General features: G+C 34.4%; 1 protein-coding gene across 1 annotated transcript in view; it reads left to right on the forward strand.

Moving 5' to 3' along the window:
* LOC134528259 (uncharacterized) overlaps positions 1–16,018 on the forward strand; it is a 72,409-nt gene that overhangs the window by 46,515 nt on the left and 9,876 nt on the right. The gene's annotated exons all lie outside the window — the stretch shown is intronic.

The raw sequence follows: 16,018 nt of genomic DNA on the forward strand, positions 1-16,018 counted from the left end.
AGGATACCTATATAGTCTACCTATAATAGGTATATAAACACAGTCAAGCAACGGCCTACGCCGTAAAGTATTATTATTATTATAAAAATTTGGGTGACTATAGTTGCTAAAATAAATATTTTAAAAACTTATAGACTAACAGGTACTGTTATCAGAATGTTTATTTAAGCTGAATAAGCAAATACGGTGTACCTACTGTTCTATGTGCTTTGTAAAATGTACGAAAATATAATCTGCTGTGTTTGTCGTACGATTATTAGAACAAAATTAGAACTTCGATAGTACTCACGATAGGTACAGTAAATTATTAGGTACTTCTGTGACAAGCCGTAGTAATTGTGTTATTCTCAGACAGTTTTCGATCATCCTGTATTAGACACGTTTAATTACGCCCTGTTTCGTAAAAAAATAATTAAGTTCCGTTTGTTTCGTTTGCTTTCCCGTATAAATAATTTTGAAATTCAGTTTAGTTCTTAGTATGAATGATCCAATTTTTTGTTTTGATTTGAGGAACTTGAGCTTGTGTGCATACCTAATTGGGGTTAAACATGTTTAGCTAACAGTAATTTTATGCGGTGATAAGATTAAATTTTATTAGCTGCGATAGTAAATTTTTATTTCAATTAATCATTTTGTGTGGTAGTGTTGCAATAATACTTGCCTAACTGCAGTAAAATGTTTCAGAGAGTAATTACATTTAAATAAAGTAGGCCTAATCTTACCTTGCATTGTAATAATTGTAATGATACTGTAGGATCACAGAAATGAGTAAGCTTAGGTGAAATGCCTATTCCACAGGATATTTATTATACCTATATAAAATTACATGATTTAGTAACAACAGTAAAATATTATTTTCAAGATCATGCGTTTTTTTTAACAACCACGTCGACTTATCACGAACTAACACAAAAAAAAAATCACGAAGTACGAATTGACCAATTCGAACACGACCTAAAGTACTTAAGTATACAGTTGAAGGTGTCGTACAGCTCTCACCACGTTGAATTCAAAGTATCGTTATCAGAACTATACAGTTGAAACGCAGTTAAATGGACACTATAGATAACCTTATCCTATACTCTGATACTGTTGAGGGCCCGCAGCACGTAAAAAACGTTCGTAGACGTTGGTCAAGATACTGCAGTTTTATAGTTATTGCCGAGAGTGGACATAAATAGGCTATAAAAACGCGTAATAAAACTGAAACAATAATAAATAAAATCTTCTCTTAGTGCGGCTAGTTTGAAAACATGACACTGAATCTCGACAAGTCTATGCTCATATTTCTGTTACGTTCATTAAATACTTGGTAAGTTATACATAATTTATTTTAATTTGCAATAATTTAAACTTTACGTTTCTGAGCCACTTATCGTAACTTCCTGATAATTCCTTTACTGCTAGGTGTCTAAAAACTTTCCATAAGTATTCATGGTATACATAGCCTATATCGTGCAAATTGCATGGTTACGAGCACAGATATTTTTCGTTACATATATATGTTTATTCCTGAAGTACCTACCTACCTTTGTCAGTGCGACTGGAATTTTATTGCGATGCTATAGCATAGCTATCAGATAAACGTCCAATGCGAGTTTTCTAACGCTACGCTTTTATTGTACACGAATTTCAGTTTATCGTAAAAATAATTTTTAGCTGAATAAACCTCTGAAAAACATGTTTGTATTATTTTTCTGCGTCGTTGTGGCTTACATGCCATAACTTGTAGAAAAAAAAATGCTCAATCCCATTATGCGAAACTTTGTCAGTTAAGTTGTGAGAGCTGTAGGTATAATTACATGTATTTTTTTATGGTTTAAAAGCTATTTTGTTTAATGTTTTAAGATATTCTAGCATATGTAATATAGCTTTATGAAGGTGGTGGTAATATAGATAACTGTTTATCTTTCCTGCAAATTATCTTAAAAAATATCGCTGGTTTTATAGGCCATTGTTTTATCTAAATATTTATGTGCGTAGTTTTACTTAATGTGAATCTAACTTGAAATGAGTTGTATTGTTCTGGATTTTGTTACTAAGATGAATTAATTTATGGGCCATTTTATTTTCCAGTATTTATTAGACTTTTTTTCTGTTTGGTAAATATTTTTACTTCTATGGTGTTCGTATGCTTTAATTAAAAATGAAAGTAATTTACTGTTTATGAAATAAATTATTTCAAAATAAATAACGAGAATTTCTAGTGAAATAAAAACAACTAAAATTCGGCAAGCACGAGTTTATTGAAATTTCTGACATTAAGATATTTTAACTGGAAGAAATTAAACTATAGATAACATTATATATGTACTATGACGTAGCTACGTCTTCTTACTATCTACCAGTCTGATCGAAATTGTTTTATTCATTCCGCTTCTTACATTTATGGGCGTGTTAATTTGAACAAAGATATTCTTATGTTGCTCAGAATATGCGTGGGCTAGTTTTCTAGGATTAATGCTCTATTTTGAGAGATTTTAATTTAGTATAAAAACTCAGCAACCAAATGTGTGAAAATAAAAGACCATTTTTTTCTTGAAGATAACAGAAACACCATTATTTTCATAAGTATGAAAACCTCAAACCTCAAAGTTCTTTTTACTTAGGTCCAGAAAAATGCGGCATGCACATCAGTTAGGAATTCTGTAATCATTGATGTGAGGAAAAGTATAGTTACAAACGTATGCGGTAAAATTATTGCGTGTTTCCATTACGCTGCTGGAACGATCAGCTAAGACGATTTACGATAGGTATGGAAAATAATATAAAGATGGTTATCTACAAGAATGTTTATTTATCTTTGCTATAAAAATAGCTCATAACTCCACATAGCACAGCTGTCGCATTCAGCACAGCATGCCCGCATAATTGTTTAACGAGTTATCATTATTCGTAATTTGTAACTGGTGTGCTTCACCTGAGTTTCGCTGACATTCGTGAAGGTTGGTCGGCGAAAACCGCGATGTAGCTGCATGCAGGATGCTGTACATTCCAGCCTCGAGATAACGAAATGAAATATGACGAGGATATTAAAGTGACGGTCGCAACGAAATGAATCTTTAAAAGTTTAAACAAGGTACGGAATGGGCGGTCATTCACCGAGAGCTAGCGACGAAGTGGAAGTCGTTCTCTCTCTCGGCAGAGCTGTCACACATTCGCAAGGAACTGATCGGATATGTTCCGTGCCAACATGACATGATGGGTGTGTTTAACGGGTTGTGAATTGTAATGATACTTCCAGCGAATCAATGTTACTTCTCCAATATTTTTTTTTACGAAATTTTTTAATAAGTAGTTAGGAAATCCACTGCCTACCTACTTGTATGGAAAAACTCCCGTTAAAAAATTGTCGTCTTCAATTCACGAATAACTTTGGTTTCTTAAATTTACGGACACTGAGTTAACTTACTTTGAACATGAATCAAAAAGAATATTCTCGGTGTATTAAAAAAAAAAACATTCAAAAACTTGGGAAGTCTACAGTAAGAAAACACTTTTTTTTGTCCACGCGTGTCTCTTGACTTTGTTTAGAATTAAGCACGCAACTTGGAAAACGAAATACAGCGTACCTACTTAGTTTCTACGAAGATTAAGTTATTTGAAAATACGAAGAACTCTTCGTTTGTTTTAGTTAAATTCTTCGTTTGAAACTTCGTAAATTTACTGTGATTTCTAACAGAGTACCTACGCTCTGCCAGAAATGTCCTTGAATTTTACGGAAAAAATACAGTACCATAATTATTAATGGAAACGTGAGCCGTAATTTATAGATGTATATATGTAGGTACGTATACAATCTCTCTCTCTTTTTTGTTTTCAGATACAGAACTTTCTGTAGACTATTGTTTTATTTTAGCTTTGGCTGTCAGTGACAAATGTTGCCGAAGACAAACGAAGCGTTTCCACGGCATGGAAAACCGGTAATGCTCGTTACTTTCGCAGTCGAGGCAATCACACTGCGGATGCAAAACTTTAAAAAGAATCGTTAAATTACACGGCAACAGTGTACCTATGTATCCAATGCTGAGTTTTAAGAATATCAACCTACATTTGGTGTACAATTACGCGATGTTGTGGTAATTTTGCACAAGTCATGTAAAACCTGATAGGCACACAGTGATAAAAGTGAGTAAATTTATATTTTCTAATATTGTTTTAAAATGCATACTGTTATTGCGATATTAAACACTCACCATTGGTGCATTATCATCATCACATCATGACGTGTTTGTTCTATTACTTCAAGTTAATGGAATTTTATTAAGACATCGTGGGTGTAAAACTCAGCTAAGGATCGTTGATTTACACCAAAACTGTATTTTTACATCAATTTTGAGTTTTTGAAATATCAACCTACATTTGGTGAAAATTACACAATGTACATAATAATAATTGTGTACAATAAATGTGTAAAAATTCACAAAACTGCATGTGTTTTCCAAAATCACACGACAAGTATGTAAATATACACGAACATAGAATGTGTAAATTTACACAAATTTTTTACAGTGCATACGTAAACTTATATTTTGAAGTATTGCAATGTAGCAAGAACTAGCCTACCAGAAATATACTAACCCTTTTAAAATTCGTTAAAATAATAGATATTATCTGCTACAGTTAGGAGTTCCAGTTACCAATAGAGTTATTAGTGATGACTCTTCTCCTAGGGCAATGGTTAGATTGACAAACACTACAAGCTAAAAAAACTTGTTTTTTTTTTTTTAACCATGGTTATTTTAGTACAGGGTACTTGCCTTGGTTAAGAAAAAACTTATTTTCCGAAATCCCATTTCCTAAACAACAAAAACCAACAAAATGGTAACCAAAAACCTTACGGGAAGATTGGTAAAGATTACGGGAATATTGCACACAACCACGGAACCAACCCTAAATTTCAAAAATACCTAAGTCTCCATGATTTTATGAAGGAATCCTGTTTTTTTAACCACACATATATACCTACCTGATTTGACCGAAGTATTTTTGACAATGCAGTGTATAGATTGACAACTTCCATTACTTGCTAAGGAACATTACCAAAAATATTCTAGAGTGTAGACTAGAGGAAGTTGAGATATAGACCCTGGTAGAGCGTTTCCGCCATCTACCTCATAGAAAAATAAAGTTCTCTGTACTTTTACAAAAGATTCCTTTGAAAACCAGCTGCCAAGAAATGGCTTGTAATATTACAAGAAAGAGATTATAATTTTGTACAACACATGACTATAAATATTTTGCATGTATGGAATACGTTTTTCGAGATGATACTGAGTATTTCTTCAACTATAATTATTTTAAACCGTGGAAAAATATAGTTGAATATTCAATAGTGGGACTTTGTTTGGTTTTATTATGTTTATTAATATGCGCAGTTAATACTGGAAAGCTTTTCAGGGAACGGTTAACAAGTACCTAACTTTAACTACAAGAGGTAGGTACTGGGACGACACAAAGCATAAATGCCCGGGTAAGAATCCGACCGAGCACAGTATTATTGCGAGCGCTATTTTGTAGTGACACAGTTGGCTTCATGTAAATGTACAAATTTACAATTTTATATAATATTACATAAATATTTTTGTTCCACATACCAAAAAAAATTACACATTATAGGCCTGCATAATGGAACTGCAATGTTGCAAGTTTTTGTAGCTGTTTTCATAGATGTTAAGTATGCTACCTTACTAGCAATAAATTGTGTTTACAAACAGTTAAGAAAACTACAGGAATATTTGTGGAGACCCCAGAAATTTTCGGGCCCATTAAATTTATTAGGCTACGTATATACACTGAAAGAAATTTTTGTATATTTTACAAGGAAAATCCTTGGAAACCCTGTTGCCAAGGTTATTACTTGTAAAACTACAAGGCAGAGCTTTGTACCATGTGCGATTTTGCAAAGCTCTGCCTTGTAGTTTTGCAAGAAATATCCTTGGCAACAGGGTTTCCAAGAATTTCCCTTGTAAAAGTACAAATTTTTTTTTAGAGTGTAAAAAGTCTTAATTATACTACATGTTATTAATGAGGCTTTTGTCTTTGACGACACGCATAATCAATTAAGCCGGGGAATGAATTATTTAAACTTTTATGCTGACCGTCATTTTTATGAGAGCCAGATGTAAATTACGCGAAATGTGAGAAGTCAGAAAACCTGCAAAAGAAGGGGTGTGGTGGGGGGGGGGATGACGCGGGGAGTGACGCTAGCGTGGAGTGACACTCGCTCGGAGTGCACTTTGAACAGAGTGACAGCTGCTTGGAGTCTAGTTGACACTCGCGGGAATCCACACCTGCGCAAAGGGGTGACACTTGAGCGAAGTGACACTTGCGTGGAGTGACATTTGCGCGGAGTGACATTTGCGCGGAGTGATATTTGCGCGGAAGGACATTTGCGCAGAGTGACGCTAGCGTGAAGAGTCAGTGCCATTTGCGCGGGGTGACACTCGCGCTAAGTGACATCTGCGCGGAACCCCATCATTACCAGGCGGATTGAGTAATTTTCATATCTTGTTCCTACATACAAATCAGGCTGACTCTAAGCAAACGGGATATGCGAGTGTGAGGTAAGTAGGTATAAGGTATACCCACCAATTATTACCTAAAAATTTAATTTGAAGTGAAATGTAGCAAAGCTGTTTTCAGTAACGCATTTATAAAATAAATTTTAAAGTAGATAGGTAACTTTTTTCTAATGCTTCTATTTTAATTGTTTGGCTACACTTTAAGATGACCTTTTTGAGCACGTGCTGAACATATATTTTATTTATTTGTAAGTAACAGCTAACAGGATATTTTTAATGTAGACATGTAAAAGAGGCCTTTTTTAATTCGACACTTTTTATCATTAATTAAGAACGTGACGTCATATAGTAATATGATTATAAATAATCTATTGGTTCCAGGCTCAGGCTACCGATAACAGACCTAGATATCACAAAAAGTGCTAATATTTGGCTAATAAATTTTATAAATATATTTTTAATATTTTGTGCCTAAGAGTGTTGATTATATCGACAAATGGTAATATTTTTTAGTACACTTTAATAATAGTTTTTCTTAACTTTTATAGCCTGTAAAGTACACTGTGAACGTGTCTAATCGCAAAAACAAAACTTTTTTTTTTAAATAGAAACCACAAAACAATATTATGAGTTAATTTTTAGAAAAAAATATCTGTAAATTTAGGAACTTATTTTTAAAACAATTTATGGGGTCCCTGAAGAATGTCCAAAACCAGAAAATTTTCGTAACTTTAAGAAAACATAATTCTAACGGCGTGGTTTTGCACTTTTAAAGAGCCTGGTTTAATATGATAACAGCTGCAGTAGGTAGTCGAAAATATCTATCGCCGGGAAGAAAAGATTTTAATGACTAAAAAATTGTGATCTCGAAATACACTCGGGTGACTTCCATCCCAAAAAAGAAATGTTCTTCTTTCGCGCCAGTTGGCGTTCATACGTCGGGCCCTGTGATTAGTCGCGAGTCATCTAAGATGGTCATTTCCCGTGTCGTTCATGCCGGCTCTAGCTGAGGCATAGCAAACAATGAAATTCCTGCTTGAGCTGGATCTTTTATGTAACCCAGTTTTTTTTCTTTCCCTACGCGATGCAGTGAGAATAGGTTATAACACATTTTTTGCACGGGTATCTCTGTTACGAACCCACAGACTCGATTAAATAGCTTCCCAGTGTTCTTCTGTGTAAAAGCTGATTATTTTTACCGGTTCACCTGCTTTCTTAACTTGTTTACTTTTTTCCTAATCCAACTTAAAGCTAAAGAGTAATATGTTTAGGAGTCCGGGACAGGGAAGACTCTTAGTGCGTCTCAGGTTGAAGCCTACACGTCTTACCATGCAGGGTTTCAACCATGCAAGAAGAATAGCATGCCTCGTGTGCTTTAATTGGGGATTGGCCAGCCATGGCAGCGTATGATGCCATGACTAACTCCCCTATACTGAACTCTAGACTGTAACTATGTAGTTTGGGCCCAGGTAAAACCTGCATAGACACAAGGAAACCCTGGTATCAATCATGCACGGGTGCAATATGACGTTAAGTACAGGGCAAAAGAAGATGGTACAGGAGAAGAGTTACTCTGGGCAGAAAAGATTCTGGCATGCGTGGTTTGGGTGTTTGGACCATTCTACATATATTCATTTAAATTTCAAATGTATTCGCTGCAACGTTGAGGAAACAAACAAGAATCCTGAAAACTTCACCAATGAGGGGAGACATTCAAGCTATGTGGTATAATAACATTTCCTAGTGATTCCCTTTGTGTATTAACTAAGTTTTACACTGTGGACGATTATGGTGACATGAAAACTGAGAGCAAGTAATCCTTAATGCAGAAATAATCACCAGAATTTTATAGAATTGTGACAAATACCTATCTATACACATATGTATACGTGCGCTGAAAATAAATATTTCGAAAATTTACTATACTTAATACGGTAGTATTAAGAAATTGCGTAAAGGTATTTTGCATGAATAAGCGGTATCTTTCCAGTAAGTTTTAACCTTGGAAAGATTTATATTAATGTGAAATTTACCATAAGCAGAAGGTTAATAATTGACATGGCTTGTTTTTTTCTTAAAAGTGGTATTCTTCACTTACCATTCCAGTCACGTACATCCATCACTTATTGGTCCACGTGTTGATGTTTGCCCACAGTCTTGCTGCATGCTTCCACGAAGAACAGCAATTCCTCGTATAAACGTAAATAAATTTCGTCCATGCGAAAGTAATGGATGACGGGGCCTATAAACTATTGGCTGACCGAACATTCCGTTTATTTTTTAAAATTTTCAGCTGCCTTATTATTTCAGAAACTAAAACCTATTGCGAATGTGCCATGTGATGTTCATGTAACTGTCCACAGTCTTCTTGGTACTGAAGTGATCAATAAGTGGAGGAATAATCTCTTCGCAGAAACCATCTACCTTCCACAGGAGGGCGATAGCTGTATCTGTTCACGAAAAACTACAACATCATGTTTTAAGTCCATATATATTCCTACCAGACGGTTCGTCAAACACTCGCTTTTGTGTTAAAAGGGATTCCACGTATAAGAAGGTAGGCCTACAACTCTTCGGTATTATTTTGTGCCATCTTAAATTGTTTTGAGTTAGTTAAATTAGTTACAGGTTACAGTCTTAGTAGCAGTAATTTGTTTTTATTCCCAAAAATACTTTCTTATTCATAACTTATTGGCTAAGAGGCACCTGTGCACATTATTTCTCACGTGACATCTGAAATACAATTTGGCCCAGGGGATTTAACGAACACATTTATGGATGCCTCTACACACCCAATACTAATCTGTACATGTTCCACGTGGATGAGAGTATATTTTTACTAACAAAATGGTGGTCAGTAGGATATATATATATATATATATATATATATATATATATATATATATATATATATAACCGGGCCGAATTAAGCGCATGTATGTACGTTACATGATTCATGCTAACAATACGGTGATGATGTCTGGCCATTCAGCAAACTGCATTTTTGGTCATGAGTGGCTGAGAGTTAGTTAAGCGCTTCGAAAATAAATATTTTAAAATATAATAACCGCATCTACTCCCAACTAACAGCGTGTGATTGAATTAAAATTTCCTGCAATTTAAGCTGCAGTAAAACATATAGGGCTACTGAGAACATTGAACGATTTTTTTTGTCAACACAACATATTTTTTACTGTGAGCCTGTACAGGAAAACTCGGACGTGTTTCAAGCAATAAGGAAAGAGTTATTTCATTGATAATCGTTTAATAGCTGATGAAGTTTATTTCTGAGGATTCATCGTCATTTCTAAACTTTATTGTATTAATTTCCCCACCCCTTCCAGCCCACGTAACACCCTGCACCAAAAAAAAAATTCCTTTGGAAACCAGTTGCCAATAAATAATTTGCAATACTACAATAAGTATATTGTAAACTTGTAAAACACATGGCTATGGTTATTTTTGCTTCCCTATATGAAATACGTTATTCGAAATAATACCGAATGCCTATTTCTCACAAAAATTGGCGCGTCATTTTATATTTAAAATCATATAGGCTATCACTCAAGCATAAATTTTTCAAACCATGGAAAAATAACTCGAATATTTGACGATTTTATATTATTTTGTTGGTTAATGGTTATTAATTTCTCAGTTAATACCGGAAAGCTATTCAGGGATCGGTTTACAAATATATTTAACTATTGGAGGTACTGGGACAACACAAAGCATAAATGCCCGGGTAAGAATCCAAACCCTGTTTTACTGCGAAAATTTTTTTTGTACACATAATTAAATATTTCTGTTCCATTAAAAAAAATACAACAATGTTCAAATACTACAGATTACAACCTCCTAGGTTACTTATACTAAAATTGTATTTTCAATATGGCGAGACCATACGGGTAGATGTTTCACTGTGCTGCGTGGATTTCACGAACGTGATTCGTCTGATGATTTATCAAAATATGTAGAATTTCATCCGTGGCCCAGCATGGTGGTGCTTTGGTACACGTGAGGAACACATCAGGAAACCATCTTTAATAACCCGGCCCATGGTACGACAACCGTTATTCGTTTAGCGCGTAATTCGAATTTCAGGCGAACGACGACATTCCAGCATAATGCTGACCACACCTGTTCACACAGGCCGGTCCCACTCCATCCACAGAGCTCCACTCTGTTTACTTTCAAAGTAAAAGCTTGCTTTCCCAAAATGTGCCTGCCTGCCTGCATACAAACACATGAAAGCGGGGTTATAGTAACAAATGCCACTAATGTTGACAGGTAGGGCAGGACATCGAAAAACAAACAAAAGTTATTTATAATATATTTTTATACAAAAATTAGCATTTATATGACAAACATATTAATATAAATCCAATTCAGCTACATAGGTGTTATAGTTTCTTTTATCATAAAAAAAGAACTTTTGAAAAATCAACACATTATGTATCACATAGTTTTGAACACAAACTGAGATCGAAATTTGTACAGAAACAGAAATTAAAGGTTGTGTGCAGAAAGCTCAGGTATATTCATCTGAAACAAATACGGCCAATGAATTTACACCAAACAAGAAAATCCATCAAGAGCGCAAAAAAATAAAGGGAGCATCATTTACTCACATATGTGCACAAAAAGGACACACAAAAGGAAAGGAACAAGACTAAATGAAAACAGTATATGAAGAACTGTGAGAACTAAAGGGAAAATTTTTCTGCTTGAAGATGCACCGAAGTTTCGCGGCAACATTCAACATACAACATGGCCATTTACTACATACCATTGCCATACTTAGCTCTCATCACCAGCCCATTTGTAGATGCTCTCCCTCTCACTGCATCACTCCCTGAGTGTATGCTATCTTCACAAAACCCGAGTATACATACTCACAAATCCTTCCCCACTTTCCTCCTTTATCCCCCAAATCTTCTGGGAATTCAGAACATCGGAGGATCAACTAAATCCTTCCAGCATATACTTAACTATTCTGCCATTACAGTCCAAAAAATCTATATATAGACGATAGTTCCACTTTTATTCTTCTCGCTAAGCTCTCGGCATTTCCAGTTGGTACCTCTGAGTTTGTTTGGTTATGTTGACACGAAGATAGTCCACTCGACCCTCTACTCAGTTTATGGTTGCTCTGAATGTTCACCGTTTTGGCAGCACACAGCATTACCTTATCTTTGACTCGTTGTTAACGACACATGTTTTGTTTTTCCCACGCTAAGCCTTGGGTAAGGTTAATTATATCTACTATTTAGCTTTACCTCAACTGTGTTTAGTGTATAAACATCTGAAGCATCTCGTGACCTTACACATGGTCACAAAATTCTGTGACATTCACAAATTAATTTATAAGTATTCACCCTGCCAAATATCTAACGTTTATTTTAAAAAAATAATTGGAATTGTAAAGAAAGGGGTTTCTTTGTGATAGAAAATATTTCATACTTACAAATAAAAACGTTACCTGGTCATTACAAAAATTATTTTTCTGGAAATACAAAAGGTTTGTCACAAAAATAGTTCTTCTTATATTTTGAAGTATTTGAAACTGTTTAGAATCAGTGAAATCAGATTACAGATTTAAAAAAATTTCAATTTGAATAGTTAAGTGGATTTCTACACAACATTTCAGTCAGTATATTCACTGGTTTATTAGTGGTTTATACTAATTGTGCAGCGAGTTTCGCTGTTCAACCGCAAGGTTTCCGAAAGGAAGGCCATTGATTTACTTAATTTCAGTGACTGCACTCTAAAATCGCTTTAAACGAATGCTTTATTTTTAATATTTAGTACGGAGTTGAAATAATTATTTAGTTTTTCAAAAACCTTCTCCGTTTCTGTCACTCTTGGTTTTGCCCGTTAATGAAACCTACAGGGATGTTCTATTTCCACGTTTACCTTTGAAATTTACATAAAAATTTGGCGAAATTCCCTAAACATATCAAGGAACTTATTAACTTAATATACAGTATGGAAAATCAACCATTCACATAACGCATATTTCCTATGAGTTTAATTTTTTCTAAACAAATATAGGACAGATAACGTGAATTCATGGAAAATATCTTTACCGTTCATAATTCTCATTTAGCCCAAAAACATTCATGTGCAGTAAATTTCCTAACTATTTCTCACAGCGTGCATTTTATTTGATCAAAAAAATTGATTTGGATTCAAAGCTCACGTAAATATTTATATACATATTTTTCAGTGAACAGTACAGTGAACCTACTAATACCTACATTTTAATGCTCTATGTCGTAAATTTTATCTGATTTAAAAGTTCTCTAAAGTAAAGTCAAAGTTTTATAGAACAAATTTTGAAAAAAAAAAAATTAGTTTGGTCATAGTACAGTTTTGCATCACAAACACATTCAACTGACTACTTAATTGTCATATTTTACGTTTAAATACAATTGGATACGTTACACGGAAAAAAATTGCTCCCGGTAATAATGTACCGCAAACCTTTATACATATTTTCAATATTGGATACTTTTTTTTTTTTTTGTAATTCTACAGCTTTGCATTGCAATACATCCAATTCCTTTCTTTATTTTAATTTTTTAATGTTATAATACAACTGGATACGCAGTAAAGAACTATTACCATTTGGAGACTCGTCGAATTCGCGACGAGTCACGATACACGGGCCGTACAACACGAGCCGTACGGGGCGACGGGACCACGTAAGACCACTGCCCAACGCAAAATACAGGCCGCCGTCTTAAGTCGCTGCAAGCGGCGGTAGTGGAAGATTGAAAGATGCAAACAATCACACGTGGATTTAGCAACGAGACGTTGAGGTTCAATTTAAACTTTTTTTTTATCTAATGCGATTCGTCTGAGAACCCGCACGTACACGAGCGCTTCGGAATTCGTTGGTTAATAAAGATACGTTAGGTGATGATACAAAAATATACGAGCCCTAGTCAACAAAAAATTTACTTATACTCAGAAATCAACCGTTATTTTGAACATTCTATATATTAAAAAAAAGTTGCATGCAAGGTTGAGGTTTGTCAAAGTGGTAGATTGCAACGACGTTTTGTCATGCATCGCAGCGGGCATCATCAGGGTTTAGAAATCCACTGATCAGTTGTAATTCACGACATTCAAATACACCCTGAGAAGTAGACTGGTTACTTCAGTCTTGTGAGGACTGAGTTTTTTTTTCATTTTATGATTTAGCAGTGTTACGATAAAGAGACAACTTATATTTCCTCGTAACGTAACGCAATAAACCAGAACGGTTTTTGTAGCGACTTGCGTGCTTGCCGTTAGCTCCGAAGGTATCTATTTGTGTCATTAATATTTAAATGTGGTTCTAGCTCAGTTATTTTTAGCACGCCATATAATGACTATATCAAGTTTTGTAAGTTTTTAAGTATTTTTCTAATGCTTTTGTGAGTGGTATTTTACCTACCTTTTAAGGGAAGTTACTTAGTTCTAAACTTCAAGTTTAATAATGATATAACATTGACGTACAGCGATACACGATCTAACAAGATACCAAATTTGCTATGGTTTTTATTTCTGTAATTCATAACATGCACAAAAAAACAGTTATTTTTTCCAATACTCGGCCAAATATTGTATGTTATCAAAAAAACAATTTCGTAGTGTCTACAAAATGTCTTATTAGTAACAGAGTAGTCTTTTTGTGTCTTGTTATCCCATAAAATATTTAGTAGGTTTGGTTTTCATTGTGGTAATAAAAAATGTACGGTAAAAATGAAATACCTACCAAAATTAAAATTGCTATTAAAATAACTGCAAGAAAAGTCCTCGAGTCCTAAATTTTTACGTGCTCGGTGGGACTGCATCCTCTTGCATAAATGCGTTCAACTGCATCCATGCGTATTGCTGGTGCATCTATCGACCGCCTCCAGTAACCACTTATGGACTCTCGTTTCTATGCTAACGCGCCTGTGAAGCTTGGCCAATGAAATCCCTTCATCTGGCTGTCTCGGCAGTATAAAGCGAGCAATCTGTTGCCACGCCACTGACATACTTTACGTCATAAGCCGTGTATGTAGCACAAGCAAGACTCTATGCAACCATTCCCACGGGGAATTCTGAATGTAGCGCACATTAGTCTGTCTTCACGAAAAATAACCGCCCATATATGCTTACACGCACTTAAAAATTTAATCGCATCTGTTTCAGTGATGTACATAAATATTAATTTTACCAACATGAAATGAAAGGTATTGACCAAATGATGAAGCGAATAAACATTTTTCTAAAATTTGAATCTCGGATTCAAGTCTTATAAGTGTGACTTGAATTCATACCTAGGCCTATATCTCAAGAGTAAGGAATATAATAATATTTGAACAAAAACACAGAAATTAAAGTTTTGAAGAAATATTCAACCCATTTAAATTTTATTCATAAAATGAAAACATATTTATATGTTTAGGATACATATCTTGATGTGTCGCAGATGCAACCTTCAGTGCTAAAAAAAAAGTCTGAGAATGTTGTACCTGGTAGCAAATATCTACAAAAATGCGGAAATTGTATTGAAATTAATTAAGTTTGCAAGAAAAATAATATTGTTATTTTAAATACCTTGCCAAGTAAGCATGGAAATATTTTTTACAGAATGTGAATAGTGAAAGTTAACCAATAAAAAGGTTTGCCGCATAAGTCGAGCAAAGATTTCTTCCCTCCAAAAGTGTAGCATGTTTGAGTTTATTTTGAATTGTATCTTAATCGATAGTAGGGTTATTCAGGGTTGCGAAGGAGAAATTAGAGTAATGTAAACATGGAAATTTGTACTCATAGTATTTAATAACTGGTTGTAGGAAGGATAATTGAAAATATTTTGGAAAAATTCATATAACTCGAAAACTACGAATAATTGTTATTTTTATTCCGAACTGTCATTTATTGGCCTTTAAGCCGTTTTCAGTTTAAAGTTGAGTTTTGGAACAGTCCATATGTATGTACAAAAGTTTGTTGCGTAAAACGATTATAGCATAGATTTTGGCGTAGTTACCAAGTAATTATTTAAAAATACCAATTACATAGGCCAAATGACACTTATTAGTTCCACGACCAATATTCTACCAAACTAACGATAGACACCTGTATAACGTCCCTTAGATTAGTTGCAGAATCTGGACATGACAGGAAAATCAATTAGGCTATAATATATATATTTTAAAGAAATTTTGTACCTACGTAACGCACCTCTGCTAAAAATGGGCCAAATAAGGTTTGAAATTTCTTTAAAAATCAGATGAATAACACATCTATGGATGAAATATGTGCTACACATGATACTAAAATGTATTCGGCGGTATCATGCGGATGCTAGTGATTTCGGTAAAAATTGTGGTCAGTGGGCCATATTTATGGCGTATAACCGGACTTTATTAGACCCAAGTCCCTTAGAAATATGGAACCCTAAAAAGATATTCGCAAAAGCCCGAAAGTATTTTTTTTGCATTAAATTACCAAACAATTGG

Source organism: Bacillus rossius, chromosome 1 (assembly GCF_032445375.1).
Source record: "Bacillus rossius redtenbacheri isolate Brsri chromosome 1, Brsri_v3, whole genome shotgun sequence".
Taxonomy (NCBI): Eukaryota; Metazoa; Arthropoda; class Insecta; order Phasmatodea; family Bacillidae; genus Bacillus; species Bacillus rossius.